The sequence below is a fragment of the Choloepus didactylus genome, chromosome 7 (genome assembly GCF_015220235.1).
Source record: "Choloepus didactylus isolate mChoDid1 chromosome 7, mChoDid1.pri, whole genome shotgun sequence".
Taxonomy (NCBI): Eukaryota; Metazoa; Chordata; class Mammalia; order Pilosa; family Megalonychidae; genus Choloepus; species Choloepus didactylus.
The window spans coordinates 74,204,023-74,225,304 of record NC_051313.1 but is presented as its reverse complement, the minus strand read 5'-3'; the positions used below and the strand labels follow the sequence as shown (position 1 = coordinate 74,225,304).

The 21,282-nt window shown below is 35.9% G+C and overlaps 1 long non-coding RNA gene across 1 annotated transcript in view; it reads right to left on the bottom strand.

The window, feature by feature from the left end:
• The window catches only part of LOC119539806, a 33,840-nt gene that overhangs the window by 2,772 nt on the left and 9,786 nt on the right, over positions 1 to 21,282 (bottom strand). Inside the window, exon 2 of the long non-coding RNA XR_005217942.1 lies at positions 10,533 to 10,687. This is a non-coding gene — a long non-coding RNA (uncharacterized LOC119539806). The remainder of the gene's footprint in view (positions 1 to 10,532; positions 10,688 to 21,282) is intronic.

Below are 21,282 nucleotides of genomic sequence, written 5' to 3'. Positions count from 1 at the left end.
GTCCATGTTCTATCTCCTGATAACCTATGCTCTTGAGTTAATTCTTAGCATTTGCTCATTAGTTTATGTTAGTGAGACCACACAGTATTTCTGTTTTAGTTTCTGGCTTATTTCACTCAATATAATGTCCTCAAGGTTCATTCACCTACTCGCATGCCTCACAACATCATTTCTTCTTGCAGCCACACAATATTCTTTTGTATGTTTATACCACAGTTCACCTTCTGTTCATCAGTAAATGCATCCTTAGGCCACCTCCATCCATTGCAAATCACGAATAATGCCGCCATAAACACCAATGTGCAAACATCTATTCATGTCTCTGCTTTTAGTTCTTCCAAGTATATACCTAATAACAGGAATGCAGGATTGTATGACAATCTTATATCTGACCTCCTGTGGAAACAACACACTGCCCTCCAGAGGGGCTGCACTTTTCCACCTCCCTACCAACAGTAAATAGGTATATTTTTCTCTCGATAGCTTCTTAAGCACTTGTACCTCTCTGTTTATTTTTTAAACAGTTTAATTCACATGCCATACAATCCATCCTAAGTGAATAATCAATGGCTCCCAGTATAATTACATAGTTATGCATTCACACCAAAATCTGTATGAACACATTTCCATTTCTTCTGCAAATAACGAAGAGGGGAAAAAGAATAAAAAAGTAAAGATTAAAATAAAAAGGGGAAACAACGATGACAAGAATCCCACACCTCTCCCTTACATCCCGCCTTATTAACATTTAGTTTTGGTATAGTGCCTTTTGTTACAATTAATGAAGAATATTACAATGTTACTGTGAACTATAGACCCTAGTTTGCATTGACTGTATTTTTTCTATATACCATCCCATTTTCAACACCTTACAATGTTGACATTCATTTGTTCTCCCTCATAAAAAACTTTATTATATTTGTACATTTAATCACCATCATTGTTCATTCAAGATTTTGCTAAGATATACAGTCCCATTTTTATCCTCTATCTTTCCTTCTGGTGTCATACTTGTCCCTAGCCTTCCTCTTTCAACTATACTCTCACTGAGCTTTGTTCACAATACTTACAATATTGTGCTACCGCCGCACAGTATTGTGCTATCGATTTCTGGACCTTTACAATCAATGCTGTTGAACATTCTGTACTCCTTCAGCATCAAATGCCCAATCTCTACCCTCTATCTCCTGATAACCTGTGCTCTCAACTTTAACTCTCAGAATTTTCTCATTATAATTAGTTCATATTAGTGAGAGCATACAGTGTTTGTTTTTTGTTTCTGGCTAATTTCACTCAACATAATGTCCTCAAGGGTCATCCATGTTGTTGCATGCTTCTTAACTTTATTCTTTCTTACACCTGTGTAATATTCCATTGTATGTATATACCACAGCTTGTTTATCCTCTCATCCACTGATGGATATTTGGCCTGTTCCCATCTCTTGGCAATCAGGAGTAATGCTGCTATAAGCACCAGTGTGCAAATGTCTGTCCATGTCCCTGCTTTCATTTCCTCCAAGTATATACCTACTAATGGGATTGCTGGATCATACTGCAATTCCATACTTAGATACCTGAGGAACCACCAAATTGCCTTCTAGAGCAGTTGTACCATTCTACATCATCACCAACAGTGAATAAGTATACCACTTTTGCCACATCCCCTCCAGCACTTATAATTTTGTTTTTTTATATAGTGGCCATTCTAATCATTCTAATAAGTGTGAGGTGATATTTCACTGTGGTTTTGATTTGCATTTCCCTAATAGCTAGTGAAGTCGAGTGTCTTTCATATGTTTCTAAGCCATTTGTATTTCCACATTCCACAGAGAAGTGTCTGTCCATGTCTTTGTTCATTTTTTAATTGGGTTGTTTGTCTTTATGTTGTTGGGTTGTATGATCTCTTTATATATTCTGGATATGAAACCCTTATCTGATTTGTGGTTTCCAAATATTGTCTCCCATTGAATAGGCTGCATTTTTACTTTTCTGACAAAGTCCCTTGATGTGCAAAAGTATTCAATTTTGAGGAGATCCCATTTATCTAATTCTTCTTTCATTGCTTGCACTTCAAGTGTAAGGTCTAGGAAACCACCTCCTATCACAAGACCTTTAAGATATTTCCTAATTTTCTTCTAAAATTTACATGGACTTAATGCTAATGTTTAGGTTTTTGATCCATTTTGAGTTAACTGTTATATAATGTGTGAAATAGGGGTTCTCTTTCATTCTTTTGGATATGGATATCCAGTTCTCCAAGCACCATTTGTTGAAGAGGCTACTCTGCCCCAGATAAGTCAACATGACCACATTATCAAATATCAACTGTCTATTTCTGAAAATGAGAGGGTCTATTTCTGAACATGAAACTCAGTTCCATTGGTTAGAATATCTATCTTAATGACAGTTAAAATGCTGTTTTGATGACCATAGCTTTGTAATATGCTTTAAAGTCAGGTACTGTGAGCCCATCCACTTCATTTTAATTCCTCAAGATATTTTTAGCTATAGGAGGTGCCCTGCCCTTCCAAACAAATCCGATTATTGTTTTTTCTATTTCTGATAAGTTGTTGGGATTTTAATTAGCATTGCATTAAATCTTAATCAAATTGGGTAGTATTAACATCTTAACTATGTTTAGTCTTTCCATCCATGAACATTTATTTAGGTATTCCTTGATTTCTTTTAGCAATTATTGTAGTTTCTGTCTATAAGTCTTTATGCCCTTGGTTAAATTTATTCCTAAATATTTCATTCTTTGGTTGCTATTGTAAATGGATTTGTTTTCTTGATTTCTTCCTCAAATTGCTCCTTACTACTGTATCAAAACACCACTGATTTTGGCATGTTGATCTTTTATGCTGCCACTTTGCTGTACTCATTTATTAGCTGTAGTAGCTTTCCTGTGGATTTGGGGGGGTTTTCTATATATATATATATATATATAGGATCATGTCATCTGCAAACAATGAAAGTTTTACTTCTTCCTTTCCAATTTGCATACCTTTTATTTCTTTTTCTTGCCTAATTGCTCTAGCTAGAACTTCCAGCACAATGCTGAATAACAATGGTGACAGTGGGCATCCATGTCTTGTTCCTGATCTTAGAGGGAAAGCTTTCAGTCTTTACCCATTGAGTATGATGTTAGCTATGGGTTTTTCATATATTCCCTTCATCACACTTTAACACTACCTATCCTTTGAAATGTTTTCATCACGAAAGGATGCTGAATTTTGTCAAATGCCTTTTCTGCATCAAGCAAGATGATCATGTGGTTTTCCCCCTTTCATTTATTGATGTGGTGTATTACATTAATTGATTTTCCTGTGTTGAACTTCCTTGCATACCTGGAATAAAACCCACTTGTTCCTGGTGTATAATTCTTTAAATTCAATTTGCAAGTATTTTCTTGAGGATTTTTGCATCTATGTTCATTAAAGAGATTCATCTGTAATTTTCTTTTCTTGTAGTATCTTTCTCTGGCTTTGGTATTAGGGTGATATTGGCTCCATGGACAGAGTTAGGTAGCCTTCCCTCCTCTTCAATTTTTTCAAAGAGTTTGAGAATGATTGGTACTAAATCATTCTTGAATGCTTGGTTGAATTCATATGTGAAGCAGTCTTGTCATGGACTTTCCTTTTGGGGGAGTTTCTTAATGATTGATTCAATCTCTTCACTTGTAATTGGTTTGTTGAGATCTTCTAATTCTTCTTGAGTCAATGTTGGTTGTTCACACTTTTGTAGGAAGTTGTCCATTTCATCTAAGTTGTCTAGTTTGTTAGCATATATAGGTGCTACTAATGTCCTCTCATTATTGACTTTGTTTCTGCAGGGTTAGTTGTTCTGTCCCCCCACCCTCCCATTTCTGATTTTATTTATTTGCATCCTCTCTCTTTTTTAATTTGTCAGCCTACCAAAGAGTCCATCAATTTTACTGATTTTCTCAAAGAACAAGCTTCTGGTTTTGCTGATTCTATCATTTTCATGTTTTCAATTGCATTATTTCTGCTCTAACCTTTGTTATTTCTTTCCTTCTGTTTTCTTTGAAGTTAGTTTGCTGTTCTTTCTCTATTTCCTCCAAGTCAGCAGTTAATTCCTTGATTTTTGCTCATTCTTTTTTCATATAGGCATTTAGGGCAATAAATTTCCCTCTCAGCATCACCTTTGCTGCATCCCATAAGTTTTGATATGCTGTATTCTCATTTTCATTTGCCTCAAGATATTTACTGATTCTCTTGCAATTTCTTCCTTGACACACTGGTTGTTTAAGAGCTTGCTGTTTAGTCTCAATATGTGTGGTTTGGATGTATTATATCCCTCAAAACACCATTATCTTTGATGCAGTTAAAGATATGCAGGAAACATATTGCTATTGATCAGGTAGGAGACTTTTGATTGGATGTTTCCATGGAGATGTGATCACTCAATTGAGGCCGAGATCTTTCACTGGATAATTTCTGTGGAGGTGTGGCCCTGCCCATTCAGCATGGACCTTGATTAGTTTACTGGAGCACTATATAAGCTCAGACAGAAGGAGTGAGCTTGCTACATCCAAAAGGAACACTTTGAAGAGTGCACAGAAGCTGAAAGAGGAGCTGCAGATGAGAGATGGTTTGAAGATGGCTGTTGAAAACAGACTTTTGCTCCGGAGAAGCTAAGAGAGGACAAACGCCCCAAGAGCAACTGAGAGTAAAATTCTGAAGAGCAGCTGCAGCCTAGAAAGGAACATCCTGGAAGAAAGCCACTTTGAAACCAGAACTCTGGAGCAGATGCCAGCCACATGTCTTCCCAGCTAACAGAGGTTTTCCAGATACCACTGGTCATCCTCCAGTGAAGGTACCCAATTGTTGATGTGTTACCTTGGACACTTTATGGCCTTAAGACTGTAACTGTGTAACCAAATAAACCCCCTTTATAAAAGCCAGTCCATCTCTGGTTTTTGCATTCCAGCAGACTTAGCAAACCAGAACACTTTATATTTGTGAATTTTCCGGCTTTCTGCCTGTTACTGATTTCCAACTTCATTCCATTATGATCTAACAAAGTGTTTTGTATAATTTCAATCTTTTTAAATTTTTTGAGAGCAGCTTTGTGACCCAACATGTGGTCTATCTTTATGAATGATCCTTGAAAGCTTGAGAAAAATGTGTACCTTGCTGTTGTGGGGTGCAATGTTCTGTATGTTAAGTCTAGTTCATTTATCATATTCAAAATCTTTTTCCTTATTGATCCTCTTTCTACATGTTCTATCCATTGTTGAGAGTGGTGGGTTGAAATATCCAACTATTATTATAGAGGTGTCTACTTTTCCCTTAAGTGTTATCAGCATTTGCCTCATGTATTTTCGGGCATTCTGGCTCAGTGCATAAATATTTATGTTTGTTATGTCTTTTTGATGAATTGTCCCTTTTTTAATACATAGTGTCCTTCTTTGTCTCTTTTAATTGTTTTACCTTTGAAATTAGTTTGTCTGATTTTAGTATAGCTACCCCTGCTCTTTTCTGGTTGTTGTTTGCATGAAATATCTTGTTCCAACCTTTTACTTTCAACCTATTTTTGTCCTTGTGTCTAAAGTGAGTCTCTTGTAGATAGCATATAGATGGATCCTGTTTTTTTAATCCATTCTGCCAGTCTATGTCTTTTGATTGGGGAGTTTAACCCATTAACTTTTAATGTTATTATTGTAAATTCAGTACTTTCTTCAACCTCTTTGTCTTTGGATTTTACATGTCATATCTTATTTTTTCTCTCTTTTTACCCTCTCAGTTACCGTTACTGATAATATTCATTTTTACACTCTTCTCTAAAGCTTTCTCATTTCTTTTCCTATCTGCCTATAGCATTCCCTTATTTTGTCTTGTAGAGTAGTCTCTTAGGAAATATACATGGAAGTATTGGGTTCAAACTGCATGAGGTATATAACCTACTCTCAAAGTTTCAGGAAATAGATAAATAGATATATAGATAGATGATAGCTAGGTAGATAGATTAACAATAGATAGATAGATATGGAAAGACAGACGGATGGATGGATGGAAAGAATGATATGACAAATGTGGCAAAATATTAAAAGTTCGTGGATGTGAGTTTCTGGGTAGGGATATGTTGGAATTTTTTGTATGGATTTGGTATTATTTTTCCAGCCATCCTTTAAATTTGAAATTATTTCAAAATAAAAAGCTAAAAAAAAGTTGCTGAATAAAAATTTATAGTAAAGAATGTTGAAAGCAAAAAGCTAGTATGAAAAATAGGAATTCTGGTTGAAATGCTGGTAGGAAAAAAATGGAGTTAAATATTTAAATAGCCAGAGACGCAATGGATGGATAGCTCAGAGCAATAAGGTAGGAAATGCAGACTAGGCTGTACAGAGACATTGAATAGAATTCTAAATAATCAAAAGTATATTTTTAAATAGACTACTGAAAACTTAGAATTTGCCATTCATTTTGTTTCCTAATGATTTAATGATACATTCAAACAAAGTTCAATATTCCAGTAGGGTGAGTCCTAAACAAAAAGGAGGCCAAGTCTGTCTTTGGTTCCACATCCATAGCTTTCACCCCTGTAAAGGTATGTATACAGGATCATCTGCCTCTTTCCTTTATGAAAATCTGCTTTAGGAAAAGGATATAAAAACATATTTGCACCAAACTGTAAAAAACTCAAATGAAATCACTGAACTCCTGAGTTCAGTCTTACACTTAGGTATTTAACCAAGCAGTATTCTCCAACATTTAGGTATGAGCTGAAGGTCAATTACCAGTGAAGCATATGATTTAACACAGCACCTATCAGTTAAGGCATAAGAATGTAAGATTCACCTGAAAACAAAATTTAAAGAAAGTTTGAAGTTTTTTTCTGTTGTACTATAGGTTCACCTTTCTTTATACAATGTATATTTTAACAATTAAATGCTATTAAAATGACATAACATTCTGATAAAAGAAGCAGTTTTAAGAAGGCTACATTAAACTCACTTTATGTATAGCTGATCACCAACTTAATATAAGAAAAGAATTTGATGTAATAATTTTAATTTTGCAAATTGACAATTCTTCTAACTGCCCTAGTGAAATCTAAATTAAAATACCTAATATTTTCCTAAGCTAAGCTTTCAGTAAATTAATCAGTGAAAGCTGAATACAACTTACTAATGATTGTAAGACATCTTCCCTGACTATTTTCTTTAAATTTTATTGATAAAAAAGAATTAAATGTGATAACCTTGCACTACCATTTCAGGTGGCATTTAGTTGATACCAAAACTAAACCTATAGAACCTAAATATGAAAATAAATAGTAAAATTGCAGTTTTCTCAAAAATTTACAAGTATCTGAATGTTTAACATCATCAGTGTTTTCTTTAAAATGTAAAAAAAAAAAAAAAAAAAAAAAAAAAATGTGCCCTTACCTTTAAAAGGTAAAAAATGTGCCACTTCTCCTCAGTTGTGTTTTTAAAGATCCCTCCACCTGGTTCCTCATACATTTTGCTTTTAAGCAATATGAGTAAATGCCTGTTTATTGTATAGACTATTGCCTGGTCTATGGTAAGGGCCATGGAGATGTAAACCTGCCCAATCAAGGTGGGTCTTAATTAGCTTACTGGCATCCTCTATGAAAGGATAAAAGGCAGAGACATTTTAAAAGAGCTCAGAGCCGACATAGACCCAGACATTTGGAGATGCTAAGCTAAGAAATGAGGCCCAGAATTTGCCCCAGAAAAGCTAAGTGAGAACCCACAGATGCTTAAGGAGAAAGTCACTGGAATCGGAAGCTGAAAGCAACACAACCCAGGAGCAAAGGACCAGCAGACGCCAGCCATGTGCCTTCCCAGCTGACAGAGGTGTTCTGGACACCATCGGGGTTTCTTCAGTGAAGGTATCCTCTTGCTGATGCTTTAATATGAACACTTTTGTGGCCTTAGAACTGTAAATTTGTAAACTAATAAATCCCCTTTGTAAAAGCCAATCCATTTATGGTATTTTGCATTCTGGCAGTTTAGCAAACCAAAACAGTGAGCAATGGATTTAGCTAATCTAGAGGGGTCTCAAGTTAAGGTGCAACTTTTTTTAAAAAGTTTAAAATGCTTCTTATTTTTTGGTTTTTGGTTTTCTTTTTAAAGTGGCCACACCACATTCCTAATTTACCCCCACTGGAAATTATCATCTAATTTTCTTAGACAGGTATTACTTCAGGGCACAAATAAATCATTTGAGAAGCTTACTTAAAAGGCAGATTCCTGGGCTCCACTCCCAGTAAAACCGATTAAGAAGATCTGGAATGGTATCTGGAATCTGCATCTTAAATACTCACCCCCAAAATTTTGTGATTCTGCAGTTTCTAATTGATTTCTTCCAAAAGTGATAAGGAACACAGCAGTGACTGGTAATAGACTGACTACACATGCTTAAACCTGCTATCCTTCATAATAAATATTAGTCAAAGAGTCCAGGCCAACTACCAAGAAGAAAATCAGAAAAATTCAAATGGACTCCACATGGGTCAGTTAATAGGCCTCCAATTTGTGGAGGAACTTAGATTTTTAAGACAGATGAGCTCAGTAAAAGGAAGCAATTTATCTGTAATTTTAATACATAGTTCTGTTAAACATGTTAAACATTACCCTTTCCATATCATTCAACAAACTGTATATTGCTTTATTAATTTTTCCTTATATCCTCTGATTTGTACATACTACTTTTTTTCCTGAATTCTCTTCAATTTACCTAGTGTATCCAATCTCCTTTCAATAATGGAAAAGGAATACGAGGTAATTTTTTTTCTTAAAATCCTATCTCTTCTAAGCATCAAATATATCTCTGGTTTTTCTAGCACAGTGTGTTAAATTCTCTTTCGGTGCTTTGAATATCAAAGACAGTATTTTCTTTTCATGAAATGACATCTTAATCCATTTTCTCTCAAAATTGTAACTGCTTGTCATCTTTAAAGTAACCATACTATTCAAATGTTGTTTACTATGGTGAATCCAACATCTGTGAACTAAACTGTTTTTCATTTTGTATACTGGAAAGTGATGATTTCTATGTTGTCATTGAAACAAGGATAAGCATGCATTTCAATGCACGGTAATGGATTTCTAAAGTCTATGTTTTATACATATAAGAAATTTGATTTCCTTTGAAAATACACCAGCAGTAATTAATTCCCCTTAAGAAAAAAAAAGCTTTTACTGCTACCTTAGAAAGGTTTTTGGGGTATTTCCAGCTTATAGTTTCTCTTAATATATTAGCTCAGAATGTTAATTTTCCTGAAAGGGTTATAAGTATTTTTATTATAACTCTAGGAATGTGGGACACATAATCATGTGAACATAGATCATCCCCATCAATGACACTCACAAAGAGTCTTCCATATGCAAAGCACCAAAGAAGGTGGAGTTGCAAAGGTTCAGTACTTGTATCTCCAGATACATATCCCCTCATACATAAAATGTCCATCTCCTGGACTAAAATTGGTAACGTGATATTTGCCCTCCAAGGGCTATTCTCTCAGAACAGTAAGAATGGTGCTACCCTTCATATACAAAGAAAATGTAAGCAACCCAACATCAGTGGCACATGTCATTGAGGGCTTTTTCTCTAGAAGTAGTAATAGGTTTTCTCTGATTTGTCTATTCCTGAACTGTCCAATAAAGTAGCTGCTACCCAAATGAGACTATTGAGAACTTGAAATGAATTCAAATTCAAATGAGATGTGTTATCAGTATAAAATACAAACCAATTTCAAAGAGTCAGTATGAAAAAAAATGCACATAATATTAATTATATGTTGAAGTGAAAATATTTTTGATATATATAGGATAAATAATATGTTATTAAAATTTATTTCGCTTGTTTCTTTTTACTTTTCTTAATGTGGCCACTAGAAAATTTAAAAGCTTATATGTGGCTCACATTATATTTCTATTAAACAATGCTGATCTAGTCTCTTTCTCCTGGATCCTGAATAGCACACAATTACAAGACATCTGGCTTAAGTTTAGGGTATCATATATTAGAATTATACAGGATAAAATCAACAGGGCTACAAAGGTATTCACTGTATGACCTCAAAATCTATAACTAAACAAATTAAACATCCATACCACTGTGGAATCTGGGAAGTTGTGACAATGGTCTAACTGTAACAGTAGCAGCAAGAAGCTAGTCCTGCCAGTTCAGATCCTATGAATCTGATCACTTGGGAAATCTCTATACCTGCAATGTCTGAATGCTTACATGCTTATATATGTGAAAGATGATGGTGACAATAATTGCCATTTACTTAACACCTTATATATATCAGCTATTTTACAAAAATGTCCTTATGATAACAACAATAATATAAATATAATAAGTCATCTTCATAAGAATCCTATGAGGTGAATTAGTCAGGATAGGCTAACTGATGAAATAAGCACCCTTCAAATTTCAGTGGCTTACAAAATAAATACTACTTCTTAGTTATGATGGGGGTGGCAAAAAAGTGGCGGTAGGCTCTACTCTAGACTTCTTCTGACTTGAAGCTCTTACCTCTCATAGGTTTCTGGTGTCCTCTCCAGTCAGCCAGTAGATGAAGAAAATGAAAGAGGAGAACCCATGGGAGATTTTTAGGGACCAAGCCGGGAAGTAGTGTACTTTATTTCCACCCACATTTCATTGCCTAACTCAGCCATGGAGACACCAATCTGCAAGAGAGGCATAAAAACGTAGGTTAGCCATGCCCAGGAAGAAAAGAAGAACATAGATATTGGTGAGTATGAGCAGCCTCTGCAACAGGTACATATTTTTATCTCTATTTTACAGATGAGATAATGAGCCTCAAAAACACTAAAGTAAATTTCCCAAAGCCACAATTCTAGAATATTTTCTAGAATTCTAGAAAATAACATTTAACCCCACATTTGTAGGACACAAAGCCCATGCTCTTCCAGGCAACACTGCAGAACTGGAAGGAATCTTCACCACCTCAGTATTACTCAACTCAGTAGCAGGATTAGGCAAATGGTCAGGAGATGACAGAAAACTGAACTGTTTATCCTCTCCTGCCATTACAAAAGGCAATGTTGGAAAAATCAGTTTGGACAAAGTTTCACTTTTCACCATTAAAGAGTATGTTCATAAGACTTGAGATCAACCTTCAATAATTAAACAAAAAACACAGAACCAATGGTGTAGGTTTTCATATCGCCAAAATGCCAAATAGTCAAATACATAAATACTTCAGGCTATTCCATAAATTATTAGAATCAGGCAGATCACCATGAGAAAAACAAAGAATACTGGTGTTTTGAAGGCTAAAACAATCTCCTATGCATTCAGAATCAAAAAAAAAAAAAAAATCAAAACCAAATCCAGAACACCTTAATCAGACTTATTATGCAGTTCTATTGAGTAACAATTGTTGCTTGTGTTGGTGAACCTAAACCACTGTAAGATTCTGAAGTTTTGTCTAAATTATCAGAGAGAGATTATATTAAATTTAATCAACATTAATAATTCTATTGAAAAATAATTCATTTAAGGTTGATAATTTCCTGCAGGTTACTTATGTTAAATCAGCCACATTGTTCAAATAGTCAGAGTCATTTCATTCTCTACATTTTTTAACAAACAAGAATTAATTGCATTTGAGGGAAGTACAAAACACGAAGTGGTTAAGATGAAAATGAAGAGTTTCTTCACAGGCAGATGACTAATGGGCTAGAAGTAAACAGAAAGGAAAGTTGTCTAGAAAGTCTATGACTATGGTTATGAAAAATGGCAAATCCCAGGATGCTAGACATTTGTTACGTTTTTTCTCTATTTTTGTATTCATTATATTTCAAGAGTGCTTCATCCACTTCCACATCTCATTAGTCAGCATTCTCAAACTTTATGAACATGTTTCTAAAAGAATAAAGTTTTCTTTTTCAGTTCTATTACCATTCTCAAATGTTTATCTAACCTTAAACCTTCTTGGGACAATTTTTTACTGTCCTTACATTATATGATGTTTTCTAAGCTTAATATGACTTAGGCACTATTTCTACAAGTCTGAAAGGAAAAAAAAGATTACATGTCTTAACCCCATCTTCACGGGTACATGACTTGAGTTAAACCTTTTCTCTTCTAATACATACTAACCCTTAACTGGGCAAATGGCATGCTCAGATAAGCAGTTTCCCTCTCAGCTCTGTTAGGTAAGAGTACGTAGGAGCTTTGTTTCATCAGTGCTTCCCTAATACCTTACTCAGAGATAATTTTCAACCCCAATGCTGTCTTAGCTCCAAAAGTAATGCAGGACTATACAAGGCCACTGGACGTTAAGTACTTACTTAAGTTTGTAAGCATTATGCTGGGCAAGTGTCAAGCACTATGCGTCAAGCACTATGTGTCAAGCACTATGCTGGCACCTTCAAATATCTATTAACTGTCCTTTAAATTCTATAATCCAGTCATCTCTCTGTCAACTTGACGTCTTATCCTCTCTTTGAGCCAGGCTCCTGCGGGGAATCAGTTCCCCTGAATTCTGCAGCCTTGCCTTCTCATGATCAAATTTGGCTCCCAACTCTCCTAAACTCATCTCAGCTCTTGAGCTGCTTTCGTCTCTTTGTTCTACACTGAGCTTTCCTTGATTTTCCCCAAACCACATGAAATCTCACCTCTTGCAGCTGCTTTCGTCTCTTTGTTCTACACTGAGCTTTCTTTGATTTTCCCCAAACCACATGAAAATGCAATAAGGTTGTTTGTTATGCTGTCAAAAAACCAACAACTAAATATTGTAAATTAGACATCTATGGTCTTTAAAGTTCTTGCCTACTGTCCTACCAGGTATTTTTCTTTCTCCACGGGCTACAGCTTCCTATCTATGTTCAATGGCCTCATATTTAACTCTAACCTCCCTTGTCTCTGTTCCCGGCATCTCTGCTCCCGAATTTCTGTTCATTTCTTTGTGCAGAACTGTTTAGCTCTCTCTTTGTACGGCAGTCTCCTTCTAGGCCACATCCTCAAGGCTTCACTTTTCATGCTCACAGAAGTTTATCAAGACGTTTTCCAAAATGAAGATAGTTCTCTAATATAGATAGAACTCTAGTACCAGTGGTTAAAATTTTTGCCCATTAATTTATATATAGATATATAATGGATATAAATATATATCCATTTTAAAAATGAAGCACCTCAGTCACGGAGCAGATAGATTTCACAGTCCACATATCTTGAACGTGTGTCATTTTACTCTAAATTCCTTTCCCTTTTTACAGCTATTTTTAAAATAAGACTTTTATAGTACAAATCATTTTGTATTAATTTAACTCCACTTTTAGAACTGAAAAGAAGCACTCCGATTCTCTCATTATACAAATAAAAAAATTGAGTCAGAAGATGTGCAAACCAAATTGATTAAAGTAGCTATAAATGTAGAGGGCAAAGAAGCAGACTAAGACTGAGTCAGTCAGAAGAGAGGAGAAAAGGATGTCAGTGAAACATATAGTAAAGAAATGACCAGAGACAGGGAAAAAGAAAAATAGAGTGTTACAGTAGTCAGGGGAGGCTAAAGATGAAGTAGATTTTTTGTTTGTCCATTTGTTTTGACAAAAAGCTTTGCCAGTAGCAATAGGCCCCACATGTAGTGCAAATAATCACTGATCACTGGGAGGCAGCATAGCACAGTGGAAAGAGCATTAGACTTCCTCTGTCTATAACCTGGGTTATATGACTTAAACTTTCTGGGTTCTAGTTTGTTCAACTGTAGAATTAGACTATGCTTCTTCTATCCTCCAAATACTTTATATCATCTTTGTATATCAACTTTTTCTCTGGTAATTTGTTTAGCATCTACCTTGCTGTGCCCTGATAGATATATAAGGATTGGCCATTTAGCCAAAATTTCATTTCCTTTTGCATGCTTAGAGAATTATAGTTACAATAATTCTTCTAAAATATCTACTATTTTAAAGTATTTGTGAGCAGAAAAACAATTTGTTTAACCAGTCCTCTCTTATTTGTTACAATTTCACCAGGAAACTGCAGTATAAACACGATCATTTTTTCTGTATGAGCTCAAGAAAGTAAATAAGATTTCCTCCCTAAATCATTTATGTATCTGCAATATCCTATTAGCCTGAACACTACTAGAATTTGAAATCAAATAATTTGGGGAAGTAAAAATATCTCTAGGCAAAGCTACCTCTAATCCACTTCTTTAAAATAAAGTTAATATAAAAAAGAAACAGGCTTCACCCAAGTGAGAGCTTCACGGCTTAAATTTACAAACAAGGTGCCAAACATTTCTCACTGTCTTAGATAAAAACAATGTAAATCACATGAGATATAAATACAACTAATAATTGTTACTATTACCGTAGTAGCTTCATTTATAAAATATTACTTGGCCCCTAATTAAATTAGGCATCCCAGGCTTTGCATAAGCAATTAAAATGTTAATTAGTTACATTATGCAACTAAACACATGAAAACCAAGAATAATAAGTCAGATATAATAGAAGAACACAATGATGTGAAATGGATCAGGGAGAAAATGAGTAAAGCAAGAAGAGATTTAAACAAAAATCTTACCTGAAGTGTCCAAGAAATCATTCAAACAAGTATAGAGTCAGCAAAATATCGGACAAGACAGCCTAACAGCAAGATGATTCAGTGAGCAGACTCAAGTTTATTTTCCCTCAGCGAGGACAGATGTACTTAAGAGTACTTCTTCTGGCTAATTTGTAACTTTCAGAGTGAATATATGTAATCATTAGACTCTGTACACTGTGTAAGGTGGGCAGGAGAGAAAATAAATGAACCTGGCTTGCAGAAGTCCCCACTGGTTGGCACAGCATACTCTATGCCCACTTCCTGTTCTACTTGAATCATTTAAGGTAACAGAAGATAAACATTTGGAAAGAGAGAGAGAGAGAGGGAGAGAGAAAGAGACTTGGAAATAATGGCAGCTATTAGCTCACATATACAATAGATATTATAAATATTTTTCCCAATTTGTCACCCACCTTTAAAAATTTTTGTTTTGTTTTACATACTGAAAATATTTATTTGAATGTAGTAAAAATTTTCAGCCTTTCGTTTATGGTTGCTGCATTTGAAATTCTATGCCTTCCAATCCCTAGAATTACATTTTTATTCACCTATATTTTCTTCCAATTTTTTTTTTTTGGTCTCATCTGAATTTATTTTCAGTGTATGATGTTAGATACAGATCAAAATTTTTTCCAATTAGCTAACCAAGTGTTCTGGTTTGCTAATGCTGCCATTAAGCAAAATACCAGAAATAGATTGGCTTTTATAAAGGGGATTTATTAAATTACAAATTTACAGTCCTAAAGCCATAAAAGTGTCCAAACTAAGGCATAAACAAGAGGATACCTTCACTGAAGAATGGTCAATGGCATCCGGAACACCTCTGTCAGCTGAGAAGACATGTGGCCAGTGTCTGCACTTCTCCAGGGCAAGCTCTGGGCTTCATCTCTTAGCTCAGCATTTCCAAGCAACCTTCTGTTTGTATCTTCAAGCATCTCTAAGCGTCAGCAAGCATCTGTGTCTGTGTTGGCTCTTAGCTTCTCTCTTAAATACTCCAGTGAACAAATCGAGACCCACCCTGAATGGGTGGGGCCACACCTCCATGGAAATAATCTAAGCAAAAGTATCACCCACCTAGTTGGGTGAGTCACATCTCCATAGGAACAACCTAATCCAAATATCCCACAAGACTGGATTAAAACATGGCTTTTGGGGGGACATAATATATCTAAACTGGCACATCAAATATACCATTTATTTAATCATAATTCCACTAATTTGAGATCTACTTATATCATATCCTATGCACTTCAAATTCCTGTTGCTTTTTGTTAGTGATATTTGTTCATTTAATCATTCATTTTGGAAGATATGCTCTTCCACATTTGGCATTAGGGAAAAAAGAATTTCCCACAAAGTTTAAGAACCATTCTTAACTTGTCTTGACTTGTAAAAATTATGCGGAAAATATTTTAACTTAGTTTTTAAAGTAAAATAGTATCATTGTTTTGAGCAAACAACAAAGTACATATTTACAAAATTACTTTAACTCAGTGATGAGTCAAATGAATAGTGGGGGAACCCTCTAATTTAGATGAATTATCTTACTAATCAAAAAAGGAAAGAAATATGCTAGAAAAGGAACTGTGTAAGTATTGTCAGTTGGCTTTTTTAGATTACTTTTTAAAAGAATAATGCTTGCCCTTTTCTTTCTTTTAATTATTTCTTCAAAAATTCTCATTTGTTTTGGTTCAATTCTCTTTATAAAATTGCAACAGTAATGGGGAAAGGAACAGGAAGACTATTAACACAAAGATCACTGCTTAGTGATAAGAAAATCCACCTACTGGAGGCGGAGGATGGGGCGGGAGGATGGTGGAAAAGGAAAGGTTTAAGATTGTGTTACGTGTGTTATTGAGATCCTCCCAAGAAAAGGGTATGGACAACATCTACATTGTACAGGCCCATCAATGTCCATGCTGAATGTGCTTTGATACTATTTCAGTTCTTCTGTATATTTTCAGGGCTGGAAATAGTCCAGGGATTAGAGAAAATTCCAGAGACTTGAATATCACGCCAAAGCTTTAGCTATCATTACTAGTAACTATCAATTATTTTCTCTATGTTTTCCATATGCCAAGCACTCTACATACAATGAGCACCTTATAATGTAGGAAATGTGAAATATGATATTACCAATGTCACTTTCAAGAATAGGAAACAGATTCATGATGTGAAAAGAAATAAAATAAAATTGAATTACTATGGCTAAAAGATTTAAAATGAAGTCAGGAGGCCATTCAGGAGGTTACTCTTATGCAAATCCCAATCAGATATCACAACTTGACAAAGCATGCACAGCTACAAGTAACAAATGTTTCTCAAAACCCTGAGGACATCTGGACACCAAACACAAACCGCAAGATAAAGAAATCAGTAAGCTATCTAAATTGAAGGACATTTGGAACACCCCAAATATACACCAATCACAGACAACTTATGTAATCATTTTCTTTAAAGACCCCTCCATTGAAGCCCCAACATAGGACACTGTTTGAGTTGCAACCTGAATCTGTGCTCAAATTGGAATGCTAAGAACCCAAATAAACAGTTTTGTTGCCTTGCAGATCAGTTTATTTCTTGGTCAACATTCCATGGTGTCAGAAACGGGACCCAAAGTGATCACTGGCCTGACTCCAAAGCCACCACTGAATTCAAGCACAGTACCTACAAAAGCCCCTTGTGTTCTGTCACCTCCCCAATGGCCCTGTGCTCCTATTGGTGAATCTTGTCGGTTCTAAACGTCCCTCTTTTTGTTGAAGTTCTGGCCTTTCTTTGTGTCTCATCTGATAAAGGGCATTCCAACCTTTGTTGTTCTGATTTGGGCTGGTTGCAGCAGTCCTTTTGTTTGCCCTTTTTCGCATACAAGGAACATTTCCTCCTCTGGTGAGTCCTTGAGTCCTGCCTCATGTAAAATCTTATGGGACTTTAAAAACTCCCACTTTGGTAAAGAGCTCTTTTAAGTGGAGGGACACTTCCCTAACAATCATTTTGACCTATGTTTTGAATGTGAACAATCAAATAATTATTTTGGTGGGCACAGGATGGACACTTAAACACTATTAGAGCACCCGCCAACTTCTGATAAGAAGCCTCAGCTTCCACAGACGAAGATGCCCATGAAAGGATAAGGTGGTCACAGATGGGTTATATTGACACAAGATTGCCCACCACCCTCAAGACATTTTCCTAGCAACTAGGAGTCCCTGGTCACAAGTTGGAGAACTAAAGCACAAGCTACCTCCCAGTTAAAATAAGTATCTCATGAAAGGCACATTGTAAATCATCACACTCGCCCAAAACCCAAACAATTCCTCTCAGGTTTAGGATTTAGGAATGCTCACCATCAAAACCAACTAAAAGAATCGGTTTGGCTCCATTTCAACAAAGAACTCGAAGTGTACCGCCATCTGACACACCAGATGGTTTTATGTACAAAAATTATGATCCTGCTTCATGTTAAATCTTATCCTGCTGGACCTGGTGCACTAGAGAAAATCTCAAATTATAATGGCCACAATGGGGGTCTTTTGATATGCCTAAAATTGGTATAGAAAACAGACTAAAACTAAGCAACCCAAATGGAATACTTATTTTAACTGGTACACGGAAGCTTCCAAATGTATAACTAATTCTAAAATTGCCGCTGCTCAGGAAACAAATAGTAAATTAACAAAGACTAACAATTACTTATCTAAGCACATTACCAAGCTTGAAAAATTATCTGGAATTCCTGACTCTGACTGTTCTAACCCTCCTTTAAACCCATCTTGTCCTCCTCTATATCCTAGCTTAGCCAAACTCCTGAAGTCCTTTATCTTCTCGCTTCCTTCAAAACTAAGACAAATGAAGGAGGGATTTCATCTGTTATATACACCCCCTGGACAAAGACCAATTTGAGGACAATTATTGAAGATTTCCCAAATCTTACTTACAACCCAGTTGGTTTTGCAAAAGAATTCAAACTTATCATTCCGACTTATGAGCCAGAATACTCAGACCTTTACCAATTAATTCACATGACTGTTGGTGAAGCTCATGTCAAAATATGGAGAGACAAAGCTAATTGGAAAGGACCCTTAAATGACTTTTCAAAATAAAGAGCTACTGACAAAACTGAAGCATTCATAAAGTCATACCTGAAATTTTTCCCTAAGTTTCTGATTGGAGGAAAATCTAACAATGTATCTAGATACCTGATGAACCCACATACGAATATTATAACAAGTTTGAAAAAAACCTTTAAACAATTCTCAGGTCTTGACCATATTAATTATGAAACTTCTATTTAATTTTACTTTTGTAAATGCCTTTTAGAAGAACTAAGCACCACTCGAAAATGTAAACAACTAAATTGGGCCACAATGGAACCTAATGATTTAGTAAATCTTACAGGTCAATTAGAACACACCTTTAAAAAGGCTGAGAAAAAGAAATCCTCCCAAGCTAAAATAGCACAAATAAAATTGGCACAAACCAAACCAAGAGTTTTCAATTACAGCAGCTAAATAAGCCCTCAAGGAACCCCTTAGGCACCAGGGTTCAAGGCACCAGTACTTGTAAACAACATGGACTTGGGAAAAGAGACTGCTCAAAACTCAAAAATCAAAATTAAACACACATACACACAAACAGAAAACTGCTCAAAACTCAAAATCAAAATTAAACACACACACACACAAAACTCAAAAATCAAAATTAAACACACACACACACAAACAGTAGCAAACCACCTCCCCTCCCCATGCTTTCTTTGCTCTCTGAAAAAGCAAGGTATCTTTCGATAAGACTGCTAGGGCTGCTCTGGGGATACAGCAGAGGTTTTTCCAATTGTCCACATCTTTACGTAAAATATATCTGATCATTGGAAATGAGGGCATACGGATCCAATAGACACTGGGGCCACCTTCTCTGTTTAAAATCCCACTGCCCTCATTAACCCTCCTCCACAGAGTACAGAAACAATTCAAATGGTGAGTCCCCACAAATCCATAACCATATTTAAATCTCTATTAATCCCCTTTCAACTAGGATGTTTATAAGGCACCCATTAATTTTTATTAGTCCCCTCTACCCCAATTCATCTTCTTGGAAGTGATTTCCTTTGATTATTCCTAGGACATATTTCCTTCTCCCCAAAGAGGGAAATTAATTTAGAACTTTTAGAGCCAGATTCAATAGACCAGGATAAGGAATTAAGGCCAATATGTGTTTCCCATCCTTTAAGTCAAAGAAATAAAATTTATACACCACCCTCTTTTAGAAACCATTCCAAACCATTTATGATCCACACTGCCTATTGATTTTGGCAACATTTTTTCTGCGTTACCTATCCCTGCCCAGGGCCTCCTCCTAGAAGTTACTGAATCAAAAGCATTCTAACTTTCCCTTCTCCTAAGACCAAAGGTAAATTAAGAGGATTTTTAGGCCTTGCAGGATATTGTAGAAATTGGATTCCTAACTTTCCTTTGATAGCTCAACCTTTACATGCTGTGCCAGTTCGATGTATTATGTCCCCCAAAACACCATTATCTTTGAAGCAATCTTCTGTGGGCAGACATATTAGTGTTGATTAGATTTTGGAATCCTTTGGGTGTTTCCATGGAGATGTGATTCAATCAGCTGTGGACAAGATCTTTGGTTGGATAATTTCCATGGAGGTGTTGCCCCACTCATTCAGGGTGGGTCTGAATTAAAATACTGGAGCACCATATAAGCTCAGACAGAAGGAGCAAACTTGCTACAGCCAAGAGGGACACTTTGAAGAATGTACAGAAAGCTGAGCGAGTAGCTGCAGATGAGAGACAGTTTGAAGATGGCAGTTGAAAGCAGACTTTTGCTCTGGAGAAGCTAAGAGAGGCAAACACCCCAAGAGCAACTGAGAGTGACATTTTGAAGAGGAGCCGTGGCCTAGAGAGGAATGTCCTGGGAAAAAGCCATTTTGAAACCTGAACTTGGAGCAGACGCCAGCCACATGCTTTCCCAGCTAACAGAGGTTTTCCGGATGCCATTGGCCATCATCCAGCGAAGGTATCCGATTGTTGATGTGTTACCTTGGACACTTTATGGCCTTAAGACTGTAACTTTGTAACCAAATAAACCCCGTTTATAAAATCCAATCCATTTCTGGTATTTTGCATCCCAGCAGCATTGGCAAACTAGAACACATGCCTTCCTTAAAGCTGAACAAATTGAGCCCCTTATTTGGGAAATAAAGCATAGTTTGCTCAGCACTCCTGCTCTAGGATACCCTAACTGCAAATTACCCTTTTTCCTCTTTGTCCATGAATGAGAAGGGAATGCCTTAGGTGTCCTTACACAAAAATGTGGAGACCGCCATAGACCTCTAGGATAGTACAGCCAGCAATTGGATGCTGTGGCCAAGGGGTTTCCTTTTTGCATGAGGTCCACTGCTGCAACAACAAAACTTTCAGAATTAATTGAAGAATTAATTATGGGATCTCCTTTACTATTTCTGTCCTTCATTCTGTTGAAGCCCTTCTTAATTCTCATCACACTCAACATCTCTCTACCAAAACATTAACTTCTCATGAAATTCTCTTACTTTCACCTCCCAGTGTTTCCTTTGTTCACTGCCACAACCTTAATCCTGCTACTTTACTTCCTACTCTTTATAACTAAACTCACAAATGCATAGTTTTAACTGACCAGCTGTTAACCCCTTGAATAGATTTACAGGAAA